At 50.8% G+C, this 11,906-nt stretch overlaps 1 long non-coding RNA gene across 1 annotated transcript; it reads right to left on the bottom strand.

Annotated features, from left to right (window-relative positions):
- Nucleotides 1–948: 948 nt before the first annotated feature.
- Nucleotides 949–11,364, bottom strand: LOC120102332 (uncharacterized). The gene is made up of 3 exons (XR_005503705.2): nucleotides 9,140–11,364; nucleotides 7,811–7,902; nucleotides 949–6,224 (listed from the first exon to the last, which is right to left on the bottom strand). It is a non-coding gene; the product is annotated as an uncharacterized LOC120102332 (long non-coding RNA).
- Nucleotides 11,365–11,906: the final 542 nt, after the last annotated feature.

Here is an 11,906-nt window from a genome sequence, read left to right as displayed (position 1 = left end):
GCCTTCAGGCCCTGCAGCAGGGGCTCCTGCTGGCCCCCCTCACCCACGGGCTCCGGAAGGCCCATCTGACAGGAGCAGGGCCCTGATAAGCGCCACCTGACCATGAGGCCCCAGAGATTAATGCTCAAATTGTCAACAGCCTCTCACGACATACCCACGGGGAGCAGGGGCCAAGAGGAGACAAGTGGGAAAGGACAGAGAGGTGTCAGCAGAAAATGGACAAGAGGAAAGCTCTCCCTGCCTTCTGGTCTCAGCTCGCTATGTCTACCCACACTGGCCTGGGTTGGCCTACCAGGGCAAAATGCCAAGACTGGAGGTGCAGCAAGCATCATGGCGCTCAGTCATGTTTCAAGCTGGCCCCAAGCCTGAGCAGGTCCCTGGCTATGCTGTGCAGGAGGGTGGCTGGTAATCTGCCAAAGTCCAGGAAGCCTGGAGGCTTCTATAGGCCGGTCAGCTCCTGAGCCTCTCCTGGGCCAGGACTCCAGCCAAACCTGGCTTCCCTGCACCAGCCCTGTCAGCCCCTGGCTGCTATCCTGACTGGAATGTGGGTTTTCCTGGATGGTCTCCCCTGCCCCAACTCTTCAGCAGACTGGCATCACATCTGGGTTTGGCAGTTGCTGGATCATTACACCCAGGACTCACTGCAGTCCTCAGGTTCCGGCTGACTAAGGTTCCTAAGCTGGAGGAAACCAGAAACTCAGGAGATGGGTTTTCTACGAAGCAAAGTGTATTCTCTGAATGCCTTCCCTGTGCTCTGTGGTTATTCTCCCACCCCCACCCCACCCCCACCCCACCCCCGACTTCTTAAGGGAAAGCCTGCTCCCCCCCCCTTTTTCTGAAGAAATGGTGATACTAGAAATCAGTGTCATAAACCCTGGCCTCCACGGCGACTGGGTTTTGAATTTCAATCTCTATACGCATTTGGGTTTTCACTGTGTGTTGTATTTCCAGCTTTGCCTCAGAAGCCCTGCTCTGCTCTGGTAACCCAGGCCACTGCCATTCTCAGCCACCAACCAGGCACAGAGCAGTGGCCACCCTTAAAGAGGCTTGACTGGGGTTGGGAATTTGGATCAGTGGTAGAGCGCTTGCCTAGTAAGCGCAAGGCCCTGGGTTCGGTCCCCAGCTCCGAAAAAAAAAAAATAGAAAAAAAAAAAAAAAAAAGAGGCTTGACTGTGCTGCAGCACAAGAACCTGAGTGTGTTAGCATGTCCCTGATCCAAGTGCTGAACCTCTGGCCTCTGTGGTGAGAAGATGGTTCCCTTTTTTCCCTCTGTTCCCTCTAAGGACAATGGGAACTCCAAATGCCAAGCCAGGTGCTTTCTCAAAGGGCACACACAGGCCTTGGTGCCCATGAAGATGTCAGGGACATGGTCTGTCTCTGTTCTTTTCCCTTTCTCTGCTCAGGCTGACACATTGGCTGGTTAGTGACCATTTCCATGCTTGTCAGTTTTCTCATTAAGTTGCCAAGGACAGATGTCACAGCCTCAGGCCCTTGGGAGCCAGGCTGGAAGCAGAGGGGAGTTCTGGGAACAGGAGCAGAACAGGAGAAGGTATACAGGAAGCCTCCATGCTCCAGGTTAGCGTACCAGACGCCACCACATCAGAACTGACTCCAGACACATAGTTTGAATGTGCAAAGAATATCTTCAAACCATTAAATGTTGAGCCCAAATTCATGGATTTTACTTCTTGGAAACAAATTTCATTCTGTAGCCCAGAATGGCCTTGAACTCCTGCCTAGGATTACAGGCCTACACCACTATATGTAGCTTTGAATTCAAATTGATCTTTTTTATTTCTTTTGTTTCAGTCTGGCCTGATGTGGGGTCTTATGTAACCCAGGTTAACCTCAAACTCACCAAGTAGTCAAAGATGCTCTTGAAACTTTTTTTTTAAAGATTTATTTAATTGCATATGAATACACTATAGCTGTCCTCAGACGCACCAGAAGAGGACATGGAATCCCCTTTACAGATGGTTGTGAGCCACCATGTGGTTGCTGGGAATTGAACTCAGGACCTCTGGAAGAGCAGTCAGTGCTCTTAACCCCTGAGGCATCTCTCCAGTCCCCTCTTGAAACTCTTAATCCTCCTGCCTCCACTTCCCGGTCCTGGAACTATACATATATATTGTCATATCCAGCCCTGAATTTAACTTATAATGATGTTAACAGAATGTTGTATAGAGAAGATTCAGCTGCCTGTTGGGATTCCTCATTGGGAAAGAAAGAGGAGGCACACACACACACACACACACACTCACATTCACACACACACAACACTCAACGTTCACACACATATGAATACTATCTCATACATACACACTCACATTCACACACACGTTCACACACACAAATTCACACACATATGAATTCTCTCTCTCTCTCTCTCACACACACACACACACACACACACACACACACACACACACACACCTCCATAGCCATCCTGTACAACATCTTCAATGCATGTTGTATGGGCCTGGCTCAGGCCTCAGGGAGCTGATGTGGAGCAGTGCACAGAGACATACAGTTAAAACGAAACCCTCCAGGGAACTGACTAGAAATCACCAAGAAAGCTTAGGTGAGTAGGAAAGTGAGAGGAAGGTGGGGTTTCTGCTCTCTTCTCTGTGTCTTCTGGTCAGTTTGAAGGCTTGCTATGAGCAAGCATTGTTTTTACCATTTCAAACACACGCACACCTCCTGAAGCCTATGAAGGAATGCTGCAATGGGCCGGAAGAACGGAGTAGGAGAGAGGTGATGGCAGGCAAAATATGTGTAGGTGTGGAGACAGAAGGTCGGGTTGGGGGCCTGGGGAGCTCTTCTCCATACATTCATGTGCTCCTGGGCCCCAATCACCAGAGTCTTCTGGCAGGGCAGGGTGAGGCCGAGGCCCAGGTCCTGTCTTGTTCTGTTGGCCCTCTGTGTTTGGTTTCCCTGTCTGTTCCCTGGGGTCCTTAAACTCACCTCCTACAGGCTCAGCATCTGAAGCTCCTGACATGCCATGCATGAGCTGACCACAGCCAACCAGGACCCCAGGACCCCACATGGAGATGGGCTATTGTAGGAAAGAGGAAAGGGCAGCTTTATACCAGCAGCCAGGCTTGGGAGGACAAGCCTCTCCCAGGACATCCATATTCCTGTTGAGTAAATCTCTCCAAGGATCAAAAAGCCACCATGGTCTGCTGGCGCATGGACCCAGGTCTCCACTTATTGGCTGCTGGCCCCGACTCCCAAGGTCAGCAGATTACATATGGGTCCCCATGGACCCAAACCACAGTGATCCCACATTCCGGTGGAGGTGATGTCTGCAGACCCACAGTCAGCTGGGTCCCCGCTTTCCTGGTCACACAGGCTCTGTTTGTGAGTTACCGCGGTTTTCTGTTTTATTTTGTTCTGTTCTGAGTTTTGGGTTTTTGTTTTTGCTCTTCAGAGCCCTCATGTTCCTGACAGGAAAGGCTGGGGGCTTCAGCTCTTTCTCAATATCCCCTGGTGTCCTCACTAAAAACATCTACTCTGATACAGGCAGGGGAGTAGCTGGCAGGAACTAATGAGGGCTAGGGTCTGCCTCCGCAGCCTGGTGTACCCAAGCTCTGGGTTCCACCCCAGCACCAGGAATAAATTAGAAAGGAACCAATGGTAAGGGATCCAAACCCAGAATATGAACCTATCGAGGTGACAGTCTGGGGCCTCACTCATATCTTGATCCTCACCAGAGCCCTTTGCTTCCCAGGATGAGCCCATGTCAGATCAGAGCGTGAGACCAGCAAGGCCACGCAATGCGGGCAAAATAGGGACTGAAAGATGGGAGCCCCCCTTCCGGTCCAGGCTCCTTCCATCTACACACAGACACCCACCCTCTGTCTACCCTGAGGCCCAAGCAGGGGTGGATTTGCAGGGTGTAGGGTGCCCTCTTGTGGCTATGAGGCTCCAATTCAACCCCTACCCGAAGCCCATGTAAAACAGTGGAGAAACTGGTCCTGCTCTTCCCTGACCCAGCGACCTGGGGCCAGAGACACCAGTTCACTTTGCAAGAGGGAAACCAAGGCACAGGCCATGTACACAAAACAACCGGACCAGCCGGAGGTGCTGTGGTACATTCCTGGGGCCACAGCCTTTATCGCATGCCTGCTATACGTTCAAATGCCAGAGCTCTGTGACCCCCAAAGCAAGAGATTATTCTCTTCTATAGAGGAAACGCAAAGTCACTCTACAGCACTGACCCCGAAAGTCTCTGGAGCAGTCCCCACGTGTCCCTCTGTGCAGTGAGGCGTAAAGGACTCCAGTCCCCTGACGGGACTCACAGTGCCCTCTGTGAGTCACCAGCCTGCATCGTCATACTTTTAGCAGTGTCACTCAGCTCAGACTGCCACCACCAATGGAACCACCCGACTGGCAGCCTTATTTGAGGATCACAACACTCTAAGGAACAAATATCACGGCATTTTAAAGATGGAAACACAGTTCCTAGCCGTTGGATGACTTTGCCAGGGATACAGGTCCGGGGAGGTATCACCAGCATCCCACCTACCCCGGACCCCACATTTTGATTTGCTTCCTAGTGAGGGTTTACTTTCCCAACCTTTGTAAACACCCCCTTCACCCGACTTTAAGAAAACTTGGCAGCCAGACATGCTGACGAGTGTCCTTCGTACTACAGGTACTGGGTGAAGGCAAAGCCACATCTCTGTTTGGGGCCAGCCTGCTCTACGAGAGCTCCAGGCCAAGCTGGGAGGTGGTGGCACACACCTTTGGACCCAGCAGTCGGGAGACAGAGGCAAAAGGATCTCTGAGTTTGAGGCCAGCCAAGTCTACAGAGCAAGTTCCAGGACAGCCGGGGATTCACTGAGAAACAAACAAGCAACGAGTCCCAGTCCAGCCAGGGCTGCAGAAAGAGATCCAGTCTAGCACTGATTAATTATTTAATGTGGAGAGAAAACAGTGAAAACCAGACATGCGATACATACCTGTAATCCCCAAACTTGGAGGTGGAGGCAGGAGGATCAGAAGTTGAAGGTCATCCTCAGCTACAGATCGAATCCGAGGCTAGCTTGTGATATGTGAGACTGTCTCGGAGAGAGGGGTGGGGAGGAAAGCTGTAAAAATTAAACCCAACATAAATCCAAGAAAGTGACTCACGATGGCGAGGGACTGGTCAGCAGAGAGCACACAGTCTAGACACAGTTCTGTTTCCTTAAAGAGATTTATGTCACCAACAATCACTGACTGCCCTGTGCTGTTTGCCCCAGCAACAGCCCTGCATAACCAACCACACGCTCCCATCCATTCTCTTCAGGCCAAGAGTCATCAAGGATGCAAAAGAGGGAAGGGGTCCCTCCCTGGGGAATTGTTGGGGGTGAGTGAGCAGGAAGGTAGGGGGAGTGTGTCTCCCTCCACTGGGGACTGGGAGGTGGACAAGAAGGAAGCTAGAGAGGTGTTCTTACCTGGTCATATGTGAATGATGAACTGTCCCCTTTACTGATAGGATGTATCCATTGAGACCAGTGCTGGGTTCTGAATATCCCAATGCTACAAAGTCTACTTTTTTTTTTTACAAAATAAAAATTTTATTGTCTTGGTAACTATTTTTAAGAAATAGACTGTATGATATTTTAAAAATTCATAAACCTTTCAGATATTCTCTCAAAGAACAATGTTAACATTTCAGCCACTTTTGACTGAAATTTCTCACATAAAGGAGCATGTGAGTTGAAAATGGTAAGTGCTAAAAGACAAATCTCTTAGAACGTTTGGTTGCTACTTTATACAAGTATTTGACACATGTAATACCAAACCGGACACCACTTTCCCTTTCTTTCAGAAAAACCATGAGTTTTCACTGGTTAGAAGGAAATTAAAATTATTTACATATGAGGGAAATAAATGTAAATACAAAAATCTGTAAGTGGCAAATAAATTCACATATTGAAAACCTACTGGGAACTAAAAGCAGGTGTTTATAAGATTCTTAAGTCAGGATGGCAGAGCCTTGTGACCAGGTTCCGGACTCTGAGACAAGACCACCGCAGGCAAGCACCATCTACCTGGTGAGGGTAGCAAGAGAGCTCCCAGAACACGAGGTGCTGGCACTGGAATCTTGAACTTCCACCCTGCAGAATCCCGGGAAATCAGCACCACTGTAATAAGCCACCCAGCCAACTGTTGTATCGACACGTGAAACCTTGAAGATTCTCTGGGAACACAGGCATTCACACAGTGGGTGGCATCTGCACATAGTGGGTGGATGTTGGAAGACACAGCAAGGTGAGAGCAGTATGCACAGGAACAACGAAAATAAAGATTAGTGGCAAAGAACCAGCCAAGACTCCGCTCATTTAAACCCCAGGTCTTCCATGCAGGACCCAGCTGAGCCATCTGGGCTGAGGTCCTTATGTCACCTCACAAGCTCACAGTGTGGCTTCAGCTCAGTATTGAAGTGGTGGAATCTTTGAGGCAGAGTGGGGTACAAAACAAGTGGTTCGACCTTGTGCAGTAGGTTGGGTTTCTTTCAACCTTCACAAGAACTCTTCCAGGTTCTTATGAAGACAGACCACCACCATTCTCGCATGCCCTGGGTTATCATTTTGTTACATGAATTGTTTATAGGCCTTGGTCCATGCATGGAGATCAGCTGGGGGCGTCCATTCTTTGCTTCCAGACTCGAGTCCCAAGGATCTCTCAGGCTTGTCAGTGGATGCCTTTACCAAAGAGCCATCTCAGTGACCCAGCACTACCCTCACTCACTTCTCTGCTACATTATGATGTTGCCAGGGCCACCAACCAGAAAGTTGGTCACATACTGTTCCTGATGGCCTATCCAGACACCTCAATCGTGAGCCAAATAAACCTCTTTGCTCTAGAATTTTCCTCCCTTGGGGAGGAAAAATTGTTAGAGCAGAAGAGGAGGGACTGAGGCAGGGTCCCTAAGGATTGTAACCTCTGTGTGCACAAGTGACAGTGTCCTCAGAGTCACAGGTGGCCACACTGGAGCAGGCATCTGCCATTCCCAAACCCTAAGTGGTTCTAAAATCTCACCACGAATGCACACAAATCCTCACCACTGTGTCTAAGTGCAATGTCTACTGCGATGATGTCACATGTCTGTCACCCTTACAACCAGTATTGTTTGGACTTCTGTCTAATGGAGAAATGAGGGAAGAAATAACTTACTTCATAGACACCCTCTTCCTATTGCTCCAGGCTGCCTTCCTCCCCCTAGTCCATCCACAAGGAAAGATGAACACAGCACATGGCCCCCACTCAGATATGCTTACATAGCTCACAGACATATATACCACTTCTCTGGAGCCGGCCCATCCCTCCCCTAGGCCGGGCTCTACTGTATCTTGGCCCTCTCTGATGTTCTCCACCAGCCTCTCCTGACAAACACCCCCCAGCCCCCGCATTGCTCTTCTGCCTCTGGTTCAACTGCAAATGAAAAGTCTGGGCTTGTGGGGAGAGCTGTAGGAGCTGAATGGTGGTAGACGGTGCCTTTCCCAGCAGCCATTCCTCATTCACATGCTTCTAGCCTGACCCACCTTCTCCAAGCCTAAGTGCTGTCACAAGGTCCTACATGTTCCCCTGCTCACCATGTGAGGGGTTATAGCTTCAACCTGACAAAAATGTGCCCACACCCAGCCCTTGTGTGTTCCATGTGTGTTCTGACTTGGCTCAGGAGTTTCTATGGGTATCAAAGGCTCTGAGGATGAGGATGCTGGCCCTTCCCACTGTTTCCCCAAGGCCAAGAACGACATCCAGAACTAACCGAGTGCCCAACAAAAGCCTACCTATTGGTGGATGTGCACATGCTTACCTGTGTATACACAGCACACAGCAGTATGCCTTGGTGACGGAAGTGTCCAAACTTGGAATGACTGAGAGACAATGGCTATGTGCCTCACATACCTGTAGAAGACAAAGAGGGATCTAGGCATCAGTGTCAAAAGCTCTCACACACCTGTCAGTGTGCAGTGTTCCAGGTAGGGCCCAAAGCACAGAACTGCACCCCACCACTCCTGACAAGGCAGAAAGGAAACCCATCGTATACTTCAGTCCCGCCTGCCTCGCCAAGTCTGGGACAGAGAACAAGCTGGGGCCACTGCCCTCCATTCAGGTTGCCCCAGACTCTATCACCACCCATTGCAACCAATGCTCTTGGGCAGTGGTGCTCCAAAGCCCTCGGATATGACTGTACAGTAAGGCTCAGATCCCTGCAGGTGATCAGAGATACTGTGAAAGACATGACAGGGTATATTGTTAATGAGTCTGCTCTGACGATGGGCAACTGTCCTTGGCAGAGGAAAGGAGGCAGGAAGGCAAGGAGGGAAGGAGAGAGAGAGAGAGAGAGAGAGAGAGAGAGAGAGAGAGAGAGAGAGAGAGCGCTGCTCTAGGTCATACACATGCTGGCTACAGAGTTGGTGGCCCAGGTCTGGAGTAGTCAGTGGGAGTGGCGTCCTGGCTGATACCTCCACCTGCTTTTGGAACCAGATGCAGGCAGACTGATAAAGCACTTTTTTTTTCTTTTTTTTTTCTTTTTTTTTTCCGGAGCTGGGGACGGAACCCAGGGCCTTGAGCTTGCTAGGCAAGCGCTCTACCACTGAGCTAAATCCCCAACCCCGATAAAGCACTTGATAGTGTCACTCTGTAGAGCTTCCTGGCTGTTGCTGCCCCTGCTGATTTGGAGGACAGACCCTGTGCTCTGGAGGAGTCTGTGCTGGGGCTCACTGACGTCAAGTCCTGGAGCCCCTCCACGCCTTGTTCACTCAGTCCTGTTCCCCTGATGAAAATGCAAACGCAAGTCTCCAATGGGCAGATGGCCCCAAGGGACTGTCAGGTTGAATCAGAACCTTCAGCAGAGCCCAGAAGAGCTGGCTGCAGGAGTTGCTATGGGTATCTGGGGAAGAAGCTGGGTACTAAGAGGAGGAAGGAGGCATGCTGGGGCAGCCAATTCCAAAGCAGGAGGTTCTGCAGCCACCAGAGGCCAGGACGGATGTGTAGGAGAGAGGGCAGGAAGAAGGACAGTAGGTGGTAGGGACAAACACTGCTCATCACACCACCCCGTCATTTCCGACACTGTCTCTGTCACCACCTAGAATGATTCACCCTGTCTATCTTGAGTGTCAGGAGGCTGTGTCCTACTTACCAACGTAAACTTGGTGCCTGAGACAGGACCTGATACAAAGCAAAGATATTTTTTGAGTAAAACTAATATTCTGCCTCTGTTTCAGCTGCTAAAGAGTGGAGAGCAGGAGAACGCTGCCACAGTCCACTTCAGAGACTAGCGCCAAATGCAGTTGAGATCCGGTAGGGCAGATTTAGCCTCAGGTGCTGATTGGCAGTATCTTTTCAAAATCCCACCCGCTCTGCTCTTTTGACTCTTTTCATTGGCTCCTTGTCTCCTATCTAACACCTCGCCCGCCCTATCACTTTCTCCTCCCCAACCAGCATTTCAACAGGCTCCAGGTCTTGCCATCGTCATGTGTACGCTCCCAAATTATTCATGTTAGCCTAATCCTAATAAGTGTGTGTGTGTGTGTGTGTGTGTGTGTGTGTGTGTGTGTGTGTGTGTGTGTGTGTGTGCGCTCATGGAAGAACAATCTTCATCAATGAGATGAGAGACCTGAGACTGTCTCTGAGAGGTTCCTCCTTCCTTCTCCAGCGTGAGGACTCGGTGAAAAGCCCACCAGAGAACCAAGAGAAGTCTCACCACACCCAAATGCCCACACCTCCCTTCAGGACTCTCCAGTAGTATAACGGAAAAGTCCTGTTGATAAGCCACCCCGACAGCTTTTCACGATAGTGGCTGAAGTCAACTAAGACAACAATTTTGAAAGGAATCCTGGGTTCTTCAAGACTGGACACCAAAAGAAGAGGAGGAATCTGGCCTCATCACCACATGAAAATGCTTTCCTCTGAATTCTCTCCAAGCTGTAGATTGTCTTTCCCCATTTGAGTACTAGCCTTTTAAGGCTCCCTAGTTTAGTCCTAAACCAGTCATAGGCCACATATAAACTGAGTAAGGCAAGAGGTTAGGAGGACACAGTGAAGGGCTTGGCTATGGGGGGGGGGGGAGATAAGGATTCCCAATCCTTGGACCAGAGCCAGGGGGCTAACTGTCCTGAGGCTGTCACCTCCCCAGTCTGGCGATAGGCAGGTGAACAGAGCAGCCTCTGCTCAGCCCCAGGAGTCCATCTTCAACATGGCGGCAGCTTGGTCTCAGTGCAGGTCTGCAGAAGTCTCTGGTGCACCGGGCGCTTCCTGTCCCAGCCTGCGGCCCCCAACCGCTGGCAGCGCGGTTTCCGGCAGGGCTGCGGCCAGGGCCTGCACTATCAGCTCGGCACCAGACACCCGGTCAGGATACTTGTGGTGAAACTGTGAGGGCGACTGGGCCTTCGGGGTTTTCTCCATGTCAGCCTCCAAGACAAATGTAGGCAGCTCAAAACCCGCAGACCTTCCCTAGCCTGTGCAGTGTTCTGAGCCAAGACAGGGCTGCCCAGGGCTGGGCCCACCTGCCATGTGGTCTTGGGACACATGGGCTGAGGTGGTGGACCAGTTTCAGAACCATCTGCCCTGCCTGGATCCAAAGTGAGGCGGCTGTGCATTGTCCAAGGGTCCAAACCTGGTGAGATGTGAGGCCAGGACTCCTCCACTCCTCTTGGACTTCCAAGAGAGAAACCGAGGCTTTTCTTGCTACTGGAAGAACTAAGGTGCAGGCTAGCATGGGGCTGTAATGGCCTGAGGTTCTGGGTACCAGAGCAGCAAGAATGGAGACAAGGAGACAGCACAAAACAAGATGCACTTGCTGTGCCAGCCCAGGAATGCCAGAGCGCCACCACTAGGCCACCAGCAAAACCATGTCCTCCGCCTTCAGCTTCCTGAAGTAAGACTACATAAATCCCAGACGCGGTAATATTGGAACGAGGACGTTTAGGGGATCCACTTTAGTCAGGTGGTTTGGGGAAAGGCAGGACAGAACCAGGCCTTTAAATCAGGAGAGGCGCACGCATGCGCGGCGGCGGCGTTCGAGGCCGGCCACCAACTGCGCTTGCGCATCCCAGTGTTTGTGCCTGCTTCTCCCTAGCATTTGAAATGTGCCAATGTGCTAACACGGCCCTTTCCCTCTTTGGGCCACCAGGGGACGACTGGAGCACGCACAAAAACAAATCTGGCATGGCTGCTGCTTTCTGAATGCTCCAACATACTGAGAAAAAAACAGAGGCCTGAGCTTCTATGGGGCCTGGCGCTGAGCTAGGCATCTGCACAACAGGCAGTTCAGGAAGCGAGCATCTCTTTGAGAACAACTGCTCGAGCCTCAGCCCCTCAGCCCCTCTCAGCCCTCCAGCCCCTCTCAGCCCCTCAGCCCCTCAGCCCCTCAGCCCCCAACCTCAAGAGAATTGGCTCCAGAGCATGTAGCTGTGTAGGGGCAGTTCTTTAAGCCACTATCAACCAATTAAACTCTGTCTTAAAGAAAATCTTGTGTAAGGCCAGAGAGGTAAGACGATTTCACTATCCTTGGGTCTCCTGATCTTCCACTTAAAACTCACCACACACCTTTCCTCTCTCTTTTTGTTGTCTGTGAGACTGGATCTCAGTTTGTAGCCCAGGCTTACCTTGAAGGCCTTATGCACCATCCTCCACCTTTCAAGGGCTGAGAATAACAGTCCTGAGACAGCCACCACACCCAGTTCTCCAAGTTTCACAGCAATCTCTGTACCCAAGTCAACGATGGATGGCTAGCCTGGCTCACCCCTAAATTGCTAGTGCTGTCTTGACCTCTACAGTGTTTGGAGTGTCCATGAGAACTCTGGCCTGTCTTGTAGTACTTTCCATTTGCCTTCTCTTTCTGCCAAGTATGTGTTCACCCCAGTGGCAACTAATTCTCACGAGGTCTTGGGAATCTACTGCTGTTG

Source organism: Rattus norvegicus, chromosome 4 (genome assembly GCF_036323735.1).
Source record: "Rattus norvegicus strain BN/NHsdMcwi chromosome 4, GRCr8, whole genome shotgun sequence".
Lineage (NCBI taxonomy): Eukaryota > Metazoa > Chordata > Mammalia > Rodentia > Muridae > Rattus > Rattus norvegicus.
Note: the sequence above shows the minus strand (reverse complement) of the source record. Positions and strands in the feature narration are given on the sequence as shown.